Source organism: Lepus europaeus, chromosome 1 (assembly GCF_033115175.1).
Source record: "Lepus europaeus isolate LE1 chromosome 1, mLepTim1.pri, whole genome shotgun sequence".
Taxonomy (NCBI): domain Eukaryota; kingdom Metazoa; phylum Chordata; class Mammalia; order Lagomorpha; family Leporidae; genus Lepus; species Lepus europaeus.
The window spans coordinates 128,560,748-128,574,497 of NC_084827.1; positions in this window are offsets into that span (position 1 = coordinate 128,560,748).

A 13,750-nucleotide genomic window follows, 5' to 3' on the forward strand; every position below is an offset into this window, starting at 1 on the left:
CTCGGATAAATATTTCTCTATTTGCTGTTTACCCTTAGGAAAATATACACACACCACAGACTGTTTCACTATGGGCCGTATTCACTGATCTTCTCTCTACCCTTCCTGAGGTCCCTTGCATCAACTTTTGAGGTTTCCAATACATGGTATCCTTTCTCAGTTGGAATATTATTAATGGTTATGCAGATTTTGTAGTCAGAAAGGGGTAATGTCCATTCACACAGTAGCCGTGTAAAATTTCGAAGTTAGTTCCAAAGGAGTTGTTTCATATGCAATAGAGAGATGTTAGGATAAAAGAGCTGCTGTGTGAGAAATTCAGGAAGACATACCTATCTGTCATTCATATATATATATATATATATATATGAATGAAAACATGTCTGAGTGAAAGCAAGACATAATGATTGGTAAGAGCAATGAAATTCAGAGAAGAGTATGTAGGAGTGACAAGTGGGAGATGCTGAAGGACCACAATGATATACTTGCATATATGTGAGTGTGTATATATATATATATATATATATATATATAAAACTATCTATCCACCTACTTATTTATTAGTTTGCATATTTGTGTGTATGCATGAATATATCTCTGAGTACATTTGTAATGGAATTGCTTCATCAAATATATGAGCATTTAAATTTTTGAGTTATTGCCAATTTGCCTTAAAAGGAAGTTAGCTGTTATTCTTAGGAATATGAAAAGAAAAAATGATATTGGATTTAAGGAAATTAGACATTTTGACTTGAGCATATAAAAATGTGTTAGCATCTTCACAACTCAGAATGATTGTATTGCATGCATTTTGACTATCTGTTCTAAAAAAATCACAAAATAACTGTGATATTTTCCTTCAATACACATTTAGGAATAAAGAATAATGTGTTTCTACATTAAAATTATGTCATTATAATTAAAGGATTTTATTTGTTTTAAACTCACTAAACATATGCATGACTTCATCATTTTAAAACCAGCAATGTTTTGGAAAGATAGTCATTCAAAGTGAGTCAGTATCAGTTGTGAAATAACTGTGGAGAATAAATAAATTTATGGATAATTAGCCAAATTAGCATCAAATGCACAGTACTTTTTCTGCTATAGTTTTCTGCATACATTTTAAGATTCATATTTTGAGGAAAAATTCTAATCCATTAATTTTATTGAGCATTGCCAGCCACTGCTAGGAGAACAGATGAATCATTTCTATGCCAGATAGAAATTCTTTAAATAAATGATAGATGAACATGTAAAAAGTCAATGGGTAGGAGGAAGCTGATTACTGTACAGTGTTGATAGCGTTTTACTCTCCTACAAACTCGCAGAATAAGCTAAAGTGAAATTATGATTGAAGGACATTTAAATACTTGGGATTCTTTCATGGTGGGGAAATTTTATAACTTTGGTGATATTTTTTAGAAGCCAAGGGATCCATTAAAAGAAAATATGGAACTTATCTACCCAGTAGCATGATCTAATAAAATTTAGTGTAAAATAGATAAGAAATTATATTTGAAAAATAACTTTTTTGAAAAGATCTATCTGTGGGAATATGCACACAAATGAATACAATATACCATTCTGAAGTTTTATAAAGAACCTTTTTCATGCTGTTCTATACTGACAATAATTTGTGTTACAAATTCTATTCTAGTAAGACAATCTGACTTGCTGCTTTAAAAATGACTTGCGTTCTTGCAGTGCTGGCCCTATATGGAGGCAAATTACTTGGATATCTACATACACAGTAGCGTCCATGATGGAAAACTTGCCCTCTCTGCCAACTCTCCCCTCCTCACCATCTGCCTAAGAACATTGATAGCCTAATGTTGAAAAGACTCACAAAAGGATTACAAGAATTACTTGGTTGTAGATTACCCACACATGAAAATGTATGATTTTTGTCATTATGACTGACTTTTCTTCCTTTTGTCTTTTATTAAAATATATCTAAATCTTGCAAATGTTTGTTATCTTGTTGTAATGTCCCATTAAGGAGAATTTTTTATGCTACTGACTACCATGTGATTTTTTTCCTCTATCTTTAATCTAGTAAACACTTCTGAAACCAGATGATGTTTTCCAATCCTCTACTAAGTATTTTACTTAGATACTTCATTACTTTAAGCAGTCCAAGTCCTAGTTATTGATATGTAGGTGGCTTTCCAGGGAGAAAGGAGTAAATGTTCTGCTTATCCTGCCTACTAGAATTAGTCAGGAGCAAGAGGAACAAAAGTGTCCCTAATTTATATCATTGATCTAATTTTATTTCCATTATTTTTATGTGTTTTTTATAGTTTTTGCTTACTTTTTCAGAATGCAACACTATGAAAATAAACTTGAATACCACTGATAGGTTTCACAAGCTAAGGCGTTCTACAACTATTCTCTTGTCAACCCATTATTCTTTATTTGGTAAGTTTTAGAAGAGTTTGTGTTTGTTTGCATTGCAGAGGATCAAAGATGAAAATACAAAATACATAAGTTTATGAGTACTGATGTACACATGACTAGTTATTGTACCAAATGTTTTTCATATTTTATACTGCCTAGAGGATTTCTTATCATCTCTGCTTGTTGCTTTTAGAATGAAAACTTGTGTGGTTCAAAGATGTTGGGACTGCATTGTGTCACTAAATTAAAATAAAATATTTTACATGAGGTACTCCCCTCCTCCTTGTTTCTCACTTCTTCCAGTAACTGGGTCCATTCTTTCTTCTGTGATTTGTTCGACATAACTGGTATGGGTACAGGAATTCAGATCTTTTCCCCTCAACAGAATATGTTCATCAATTTGAACTGCCATAACAAGCAACCATAGACTGGTGGGCTTTCTGAAATATAAGACGTTTGCTTTCTCACAGTTAGAGAAAATGAAAGGCCAAACCTGAGGTGCTACAGAGTTGGGTTTTGGTGAGGTCTCCTTCTCTTTCTGGTTTGAAGTTGGCCACCCTCCTGCTCTCACTTTACACGGCTTTGCCATTGCATGCAAAAACCCAGAAAGTCCTGGCGCCACATCTTCTGAGGACCCCCGTCTTATAAGATTAAGGCCCTAATCCCATGAGCTGATTTACACTTATTATTATTATTATTATTTTTTACCATTCTAAGGGCTCTACCTCCAAGATCTCCAAGTATAGTCATAATAGTGATTTAGGCTCAGATCCGATGCTGTGGTGTGGTGGGTTCAGCCACTGATTGCAGTGTCGGCATCCCATATGGGCACCGGTTTGAGACCCGGCTCCATTTCCAATCCAGATCTCTACTATGGCCTGGGAAACAGTGGAAGATGGCCCAAGTCCTTGGACCCCTGCACCCATGTGGAAGACCTGGAAGAAGCTCCTGGCGCCTGGCTTTGGATCGGCGCAGCTCCGGGCATTGCAGCTAATTGGGGAGTGAATCAGCGATGGAAGACCCCTCTCTCTCTCTCTCTGCCTCTCCTCTCTCTGTGAAAATCTGAATTTCAAATAATAGTGCTTTAGGCTCAATACATGATCTGTAATGTTAACAATTTTGTGCATAACAGAAAATGGGCATGAATTACCCAGCTTCTCCCCTTCTTATCAGTGTTTTGTGACATCGTATTTTTCTTCATTTTAGACATTCTTATAGATCAATGGAGTGACATTTCATTTAAATCTGCATTTGGTTTTGACTTGTATTTCTCAAATGACTAATGAAAGTTAACATTGTTTCATGTTCTTACCTCCTTCTGTATATAATCTTCAGTAACATGTCTATTTCTGTCTTTCCCATGGCCTAGCTGAATTTTTAAATGATGAGTTTGAAATCCTTATATATTGTTAACAGGGATGCAAATTAGTATGACTATTATACAGAATAGTATGGAAACTTCAAAAAACTAAAAAATAGGTCTGCCATATGATCTGGTTATGTCACTTTTGGGTACATATCCAAAGGATAGTGTTCATTGTAACACTATTCATAATAGTCAAGATATAGACTCAGACTTGGCATCCATTAATAGATACATGGAAAAAGAATAGGAAATATTGTTTAATCACAAAGCAAAACAGAACCCTGATATTTGCAGCAAAATTGATGAAATTGTAGATCATTATGTTAACTGAAATAAATCACATATAGAATGACAAATTCTGTGTGATTTCTCTATTATGTAGAAACTAAGAGAAGTCAGTCTGAGTGTGGAGCAGTGATTACTGGAGTCTGGGAATGGTGAGGAGGAGGAGGATTTGAGGGAGGCTGAATAAAAAGTAGAAATACAGAATTAGTAAGGAATAAATTCTAGTGCTCCACAGAACAATAAGGTAACTATGCCTCAAAATAACGTAATTTTATGAAAAACTAAAAGAGAGGAACTTGTAGATAGTAAACATGAAAATAAGGAAATGAAAATACTATTTGACTGCTAAGTATACATCAAAACATAGACTGAAATATCACACTGTACCTGATATAAACATATAACTCAGAATAATAAAAAATAAAAATAAATTACTTCTTCCGTATTTTATAGGGAAGCTGTCATTTACATGATTTGCAAAGATTTTCTCCAAGTCTATATTTTTTTCATAGTGTTATCAGGGTTTTAAAATAGCAAATGATTTTAATTATATTAAAGTTCAATTCAACACTTTTTTCTTAAATTTCATCGTTATTGTAGTGTCATCTTTGCCCAGTTCTAGGTGCCCACACTATTCTGCAATTTTTTAGCAGATTTTTATGAGTATAGAAACTAGTCTGGAAAATAGTTTGGCAATTGCTTTTTAAACTAAAAACAGAGTTACCATATGAGTCAGCATTGCATAAATTCCAGAGAAATGAAGTTCTATTTTCACACAGAAAATTTGTACATCAGCGTTTATAACATTTTATTTTTGATAGCTGAATTCTCAAAAATCTCCCAATTGCAAATTGATTAAGTGAATTGGGATGAATCCATACAACAAAATACTAGCAAACAATAAAAAGGTACATGCTATTTATACATATGACTTTAATGAATTGTGAGGAACTTACACAAAGTAAATGCAACCAGCATCAAAAGGGTACTTATTTCATTATTTCACTTAGCTTACATTTGCAAAATAGTGTAATTACACAGATAGAGTATTGATTAGTGGTTCCATGGATTAGGGATGGGGTAGATGGTGGGTTATGACAATGTGGACATAGCACAAGGAACTCTTTTTAATAATGTTGGTTGTATGAAACTACAAGTGGTAAAATGGTAAAGTTGCATGAAACTGCACATACACAGGGACACATGTCCAAAAATGAGTGCATATACAAGTAGTAAAATAAAACTAAGTTTTATACCATCACCAACTTCTTAGTTTTGATTTAATACTTCAAGTAGGCAAAATGATAATATTTGGAGGGAGTGTGAAAGGGTAGGTGAGACATCTCTTTAGATATCTTTGAAACATCTTAAAAGAATCTAAAATTATTTCAAAATTAAAAAATTAAAAGAAAAATCACTTATTTCATAATTACTGGAGGTTATTTTTTTTTTTACCTACAACTAATAGACCCATTTTCAACTTTCCTTTTGCAGTCTTCATATGATTAATCAGCTGTGAATATCAAAAGCAGGTTATTTTGTGGTCATCATTGCTGTTGTTTTAGCACAAAAGCTAAGAAATATTGTCAGAATGCAGCAGTTTTCAGGTTGTAACAAAGAATAATCTTAAATATATATGTGTTTATATATATATATATATATACATATATATATTTCTTTTTTTACTTTTCTTTTTTCTCACCCTCAAGACTCTTAAAGCCTATCAGGGCAATGAAGTTTTCCTTGATAGTTCCTTTCCAGATCTATTTTATAAGCACTAATTACATGATGTGTACATAGAATTATCTTATTTATGCCAAAATTGAACACTTATCACTGAGTAACTGTTTCAGTTCAATGAATTAAGCAAACTGAAGATACTATCATTTACTATTATTTCACAATATGTGTTTGTGTCTATAAACCTTGTATTCTGGTTGAAATATATATAAATAAATTAACCATATATTCGATTCAAAATCATCCTCAAAGTATGGACATTAGCTTGTAAATTATGACTTTTGATTTCCTTCTCTTAAAGTAAATTAAGCACTGCTATATATAAGATACTATATATAAGATACATATCAAAACAAAACTTTATATTCCACGATGAGATAATCATTACCTCAAATTTAGAAAAATTTCCATGGATAATGTTGAAAAAGGAAAGAGGTTTAGAAATCAAAAAACAGAATTTGAATAACAGGAATTGTTATTAATTGGAAAGTGAATAATGCGAACAGCCAATTGATTACAATGTCAGGTAAAGTAGAGTAGCTATCATGACTTAAGGTGAAATTTGGGCAAAGATAAGAAGAAGATGAATACAATGAAATGATCATAAGAGAAAAAGACACAGAACCTTATTAATCAAAAAAAAAAAAGAGAGAGAGAGAGAGAGAAAGGTTTAGCTCAAAATCCTAGTGTGGGAGTGTGCCTGAATTATTCTCAGAAGAGATAGGCCCACATGGCTAGAATACAGTGGGCTAGCAGAGAGGACAGAGGTGAGTTCAGAAACTAAGTTTTGGGAAAAAAAAAAAAAAAACAGTAGAGGAAGGATTAGTATGAGCTTAGTATCTGTGAAAGAGCTAGAAAGTTTACACTATCAAACCAGCTCTCTGCTGTGGCCAGGGAGTGCAGTGGAGGATGGCCCAAGTGCTTGGGCCCTGCACCCCATGGGAGACCAGGAGAAGCACCTGGCTCCTGCCATCAGATCAGCGCGGTGCATCGGCCACAGCGCGCCTACCGCGGCGGCCATTGGAGGGTGAACCAACGGCAAAAGGAAGACCTTTCTCTCTGTCTCTCTCTCACTGTCCACTCTGCCTGTCAAAAAAAAAAAAAAAAAAAAAAACCACAATTGAAAGCCATGTCACTGGATCCTATTTCCAAAGCAGTGAGGGTGGGGAAAAAAGTAGAGATCAAGGACTAATTCAGAAAACTTCAAAATTTAACTTCTCACAAAAGAGAATGAACTGGAGATTAACAAAGAGATAGAGACATAGATAATGTAAGAACAACACCAAAAGAGTGTATAGCACTAAAAGCTCAGCTTGTACTTCGACTATTATTTTTTTTTTGAAATAGCAGTTTGATCTTCTTTTTTTTATTTAGTAAATATGAATTTCCAAAGTACAGTTTATGGATTACAATGGCTTCCCCCCCCTCCATAATTTCCCTCCCACTCGCACCCCCCATCTCCCGCTCCCTCTCCCATTCAATTCACATCAAGATTAATTTTCAATTGTCTTTATATACAGAAGATTGATTTAGTATATATTAAGTAAAGATTTCATCAGTTTGCACCCACACAGAAACACAAAGTGTAAAATACAGTTTCAGTACTAGTTATAGCATTACTTCACATTGGACAACACATTAAGGACAGATCCCACATGAGAAGTAAGTCACAGTGACTTCTGTTGTTGACTTAACAAATTGACACTCTTGTTTATGGCATCAGTAATCTCCCTAGGCTCTACTCATGAGTTGCCAAGGCTATGGAAGCCTTTTGAGTTCACCGACTTCGATCTTATTCGGACAGTGTCATAGTCAAAGCGGAAGTTATCTCCTCCCTTCAGAGAAAGGTACCTCCTTTTTGATGGCCCTGTTCTTTCCACTGGGATCTCACTCACAGAGATCTTTCATTTAGGTCTTCTTCTTTTTTTTTTTTTTTCTCCAGAGTGTCTTGGTTTTCCATGCCTAAAATACTCTCATGGGCTCTTAAGACAGATCCGAATGCCTTAAGGGCTGACCCTGAGGCCAGAGTGCTATTTAGGACATCTGCCATTCTATGAGTCTGCTGTGTATCCCACTTCCCATGTTGTATCGTTCTCTTCCTTTTTGATTCTATCAGTTAGTATTAGCAGACACTAGTCTTGTTTGTGTGATCCCTTTGACTCTCAGAGCTATCAGTGTGATCAATTGTGAACTGAAATTGATCACTTGGACTAGTGAGATGGCATTGGTACATGCCACCTTGATGGGATTGTATTGGAATCCCCTGGCACGTTTCTAACCCATCTTTTGGGGCAAGTCCAATTGAGCATGCCCCAAATTGTACACCTCCTCCCTCTCTTATTCAATCCAAACATTTACAGCCAACTTATATTTGATCAAGGATCCAAAACCAATCCCTGGAGTAAGGACAGTCTATTCAATAAATAGTGCTGGGAAAATTGGATTTCCACGTGCAGAAGCTTGAAGCAAGACCCATACCTTTCACCTTACACAAAAATTCACTCAAAATGGATTAAAGACTTAAATCTATGACCCGACACCATCAAATTATTAGAGAACATTAGAGAAACCCTGCAAGATATAGGTACTGGCAATGACTTCTTGGAAAAGACCCCAGAAACACAGGCAGTCAAAGTCAAAATTAATATTTGGGATTGCATCACATTGAGCAGTTTCTGCACTTCAAAAGAAACAGTCAGGAAAGTGAAGAGGCAACTGACAGAATGGGAAAAAATATTTGCAAACTATGCAATAGATAAAGAGATGATAACCAGAATCTACAAAGAAATCAAGAAACTCCACAACAACAAAACAAACAACCTTCTTAAGAGATGGGCCAAGGACATCAATAGACATTTTTCAAAAGAGGAAATCCAAATGGCCAACAGACACATGAAAAAATGTTCAAGATCACTAGCAATCAGAGAAATGCAAATCAAAACCACAATGAGGTTTCACCTCACCCTGGTGAGAATGGCTCACATTCAGAAATCCACTAACAATAGATGCTAGAGAGGATATGGGGAAAAAGGGACACTAACCCACTGTTGGTGGGAATGCAAACTGGTTAAGCCACTATGGAAGTCAGTCTGGAGATTCCTCAGAAACCTGAATATAACCCTACCATACAACCCAGCCATCCCACTCCTTGGAATTTACCCAAAGGAAATTAATTTGGCAAACAAAAAAGCTGTCTGCACATTAATGTTTATTGCAGCTCAATTCTCAATAGCTAATACCTGGAACCAACACAACTGCCCATCAACAGTAGACTGGATAAAGAAATTATGGGACATGTACTCTATAGAATACTATACAGCAGTCAAAAACAATGAAACCAAGTCATTTGCAACAAGATGGAGGAATCTGGAAAACATCATGCTGAGTGAAATAAGCCAGTCCCAGAGGGACAAATATCATATGTTCCCCCTGATTGGTGACAAATAACTGAGCACCAAAGGGAAAACCTGTTGAAGTGAAATGGACACTATGAGAAACAGTGACTTGATCAGCTTTTGTGCTGACTGTTGATGTACAATGTAATACTTTATCCATTTTAGTATTTTTTTTGTTCTAGTACTATTGGTTGAACTCTGTAATTAACACACAATTATTCTTAGGTGTTTACATTTTAATTGAAAAGTGATCCCTGTTACTTCGACTATTTTTTAAAGAATAAAGTTCAGCAATTCTATTAAAAAAATATTGAATTATGGCCAATTGCATACGATAGAATTGTGCACTTTGGCTAGTATAGCTGAGGGCCGATTTGTCATTATCTAGGTCCAGGTGATGTCTTCCTTAAGTCAGTTTAAAACTTATTGATACAGGGGCCAGCACTGCGGCGCAGCAGGCTAAAGACCTGGCCTGAAGCACCAGCATCCCATATGGGCTCCGGTTCTAGTCCCAGCTGCTCCTATTCCAATACAGCTCTCTGTTATAGCCTGGGAAAGCAGTAGAAGATGGCCCAAGTCCTTGGGCCTCTGAACCCACGTGGAAGACCCGGAAGAAGCTCCTGGCTCCTGGCTTTTTTGGCACAGCTCTAGCTGTGTAGCCATCTGGGGAATGAACCAGCAGATGAAAGACCTCTCCCTCTCTGTCTCTACCTCTCTCTGTAACTTGATCTTTCAATTAAATAAAATAAATCTTAAAAACCTTATTGATACTAGGCTTGGTCAATATCTCACAAAAATCTATTAACAGAATTCTTCATTTGATTCCTAAGCAAAGTTTGCACTACATCTCTGTAACTCTGATTAAGATATAAACTGATAAGCAATTTAAACCCAACTTAATTACCAGGAGTGGCTCAATGAGAAGAATTACCCAGAGATCACTGATAGTCAGAAAGGTCCAAAGTCGTTAATGTTAGATTTTGTTTTTATTGACTTTTTCCCCAAAAATAATGACATATATTTATTTGAAAGGGTTACAGGGAAAGAGGGAGAAAGAGAAATCGTCCATCAGCTGGTTCACTTTCCAAATGACCACAATGCCCAGAACTAAGTCAGGCCAAAGCCAGGAGCAAGGAACTTCATCAAGGTCTCTCACGTGGGTAGCAGGGACTCAAATGTGGGCCATCTTCTGTTGCATTCCCAGGCCAATAGCAGGGAGCTGGATGGAAGTGAAGCAGCCAAGACTTTAACTGGCATGCATATGGATTGCCATTGTTGTAGGTAATGGCTTTACACACTATGCCACAGCACTGGCCCCTAAGGTTGTCTTTAAAGAAGTCTGACAAGAATTCATATTAGACTTTCAATAAAACAAAATAAAGATATAAGTTGATCACTTCTTGGTCTTTTGGCTAAGATCAAGTGAAGATATAAGCTCATTCAATAAAAACAAAAATAGTCTAGGTACACTTTCATATAAAAAGAAACCCCACAAAGCTTTTTTTTTTTTTTTTTTGACAGGCAGAGTGGCAGAGTGGTCAATGAGAGAGAGAGACATAGAAAAAGCACTTCCTTTGCTGTTGGTTCACCCTCCAATGGCCGCCGCGGACGGCATGCTGCAGCCAGCGCACTGTGCTGATCCGAAGCCAGGAGCCAGGTGCTTCTCCTGGTCTCCCATGGGGTGCAGGGACCAAGTACTTGGGCCATCCTCCACTGCACTCCCTGGCCACAGCAGAGAGCTGGCCTGGAAGAGGGGCAACCGGGACAGAATCCGGCGCCCTGACCGGAACTAGAACCCCGTGTGCCAGCGCCGCAGGCGGAGGATTAGCTTATTGAGCCGCAGCACCGGCCCCCACAAAGCTTTTTAAAAATAGTTCTTGAAAAAGTGAAAACAGTAAAATAATTTTTTTCTTTGAAACCAAATCCCTAAGGAATATTTGAGAAGCAGTCTTGAATCTGATAACTGAATTAAGCCCAATCATTCTGCGCATCTTCGTGTGGTCACAGATGAAAGACTTCTAATTTAAGGCATTTCACCCCTAACTGGTGGATAATTCAGTGAGGTACAAATTTTTACTAAATTACTATAATTTGCCATTCAAAATTTCAGTTATCAGTTTTACTTTGTATCATTTTATCATAAAATAATTAGAAATTAAGTGGAAAGTGGACAGTTCATATTTACCTATAAAAGGAACACATAAATTACTAAGCATATCTTTCTTTGCTCAAATTAGAGATGCACTATTAAATAAAAAAGCACCTATACAGTTAAATGTGCATGTTAAATAATGACAGTTTAAATAATGACAGTTTAAATAATTAATGCTTATTAAAAGAGATGAATACAAACAAAAGTCTCTTAAAGAGATATTTTAAATACTAATAAGCAGCATAAATGACCATCATAACCTAAAGAAATGTAAGTATTGATCCCCTACCATAATGCTTCTAAAGGACAAAGAAGGAAAAGGAAGCAGGGGATAATCAATTGAACATTTCACCCTTATGAAAGTGTCACAGATGGGAAAATATAGAAGAGCCCCTAGGTTTGGAGAATCCATATAGTGATACCCATCCCAACATTAGACAATGAGACCCTCAATTCATAAGAATACAATTAGACAAGTGAAGGGAAATTGGATTGCCTGGAATCCTTGCTTTTGATCTGTGCCAAGGAACAGATTTTTATGCCATGTTTCATATTTGTGATCATAAAATCTGGGGAGTGTATGTGACATCTTGAGCACTGACATATCATTGCAAAATTTATGCATCTCTGGATAGCTAGAGAAAGGAGTAAAAGTTTTAGGGGAATTTAAAGTGCAGTTAGTAGGCTTAAAGGACATTATAGTTGTTTTTTTTTTTTTTTTTTTTTTTTTTTTAAAGTACAGTGTAGTACATCAAATCTGGAAGTATAGGATTTAGGAACAATGTGAAGAAGAAGAAGTAAGAATGGTCCTTGAATAATCCAAAGCCCTTACACCACTGCATCCCAGAGCCCAGCACCCATTTCTTGGGGTCACCACCACTGCTACAGCCAAGAGGACATTCAGGGAGAAAAAGTCAAGGTGAAGGTTGAACTATAGAGTAGATGAGTAAGGTTGTCTGCTCAACCTGCTTCTCCAAATCTGGAGCCCACGTCTTAAAGGGCACTGCATAAGAGGAAGCAAAGATACACGAAGGGAAAAGGGGGAAATCTGATGATGGCACGTATGGGCATAGCCATGCAGAAATGGAGATGCCAAACAGGCCAGGCACAGGAAATTGCAGGTGCTGGAGGTTCCTAGTGAAGTGTGTGCATTTCTGATAACTGTGTACTCTTGGTGACTATACAGTGTGAAATAATACCTTAAATAAAATTTCATTAAAATATAGAATTGTGTTTTACTTTTCCTAGGGCTATGTTGTTAGCACATAAACACTTCATTCTTGTTTTGGGGGAAGGGGCATAGGTCATTCACAGAAAGTTTCTTAAGCTAGACTGTGTTTGTTTGTGAAAATTGTTAAAACAACATACAAAATGTGAAATGTCAACCCTCACTCTAAACTTTCACTGTTCAGAGCATCAGACTTAATTTGGGTTTAATAGTGAGTTTTTGATTCTGGTGATTCACTGAAGAAGAGATTTCAAAAGTTGTTGTATATGGTTAATGAATATCTACCCATTTGCTGCTGCCTGAAATAACATGATTGTTTATGAAACACATCTTTAAAACAGCTAAATTACAGTATTTATGAAATTGGTTGAATACTTACATTTTGATATGTTGTTTGGATTTTTTTGTTGTTGTTGGAAAGCAAGGATTAAAAAGGGCACGGAGGTGTAAACAGAGTGATGCAGTTACGTAATGAAGAATAAAGTTGCTGTCTACAGTTCACTTGAATCAGCAAAGTAAGCCCTTTTTCAAATGGAAGTTTTGTCTACATGTAAGAGCATGCCAGAATTTGGGAATAAGATACTCCATGTTAAATAAGGTTTGTAAAAACATGTATTTCTTTTACTGTCTTTCTAGTTATACTGTGAGCACATGGAAGTGATTTTTTTGCCCTATTAGAAGATTTTGATTACTAGTAAAATTTCTCTAGGTAATTATTTTCTTGTAAGTGCATCTAATGAGGAAGTAAAAGAAAAGAATATATCAAAAATATGCTAGTAACTTTTCCTGTGTTGTATATATTTGGATTTATCTATAATTTATTTGGTTTACAAAGCTATTTTTACCACAGCATGTTGAGAAATAAAAATCACTTTCAAACATTTATAAATGGATAATAGATGATACATGTGTTATTTAATGTAGATATCATTTAAATTTGGATTCAAAATGAGGCAGGATATTCAATGTCATGTATGTTCCTACTTTGAGTACTTTACATTTCTAGTTATTCATAACCCAGGGACACAAAGAACCAAAGATCAGGAACAGAACAGACGGATAACTAAAATGTAACTGTACCTCACTATTGAGAATCAAAATTGAAAGGAAAGGTGCCTTGTATTCTGAAAGCCTAAAATGATTGTAAAACTTTTGAATTGTGTATTTATTCTTTGATTGTTTCCTGT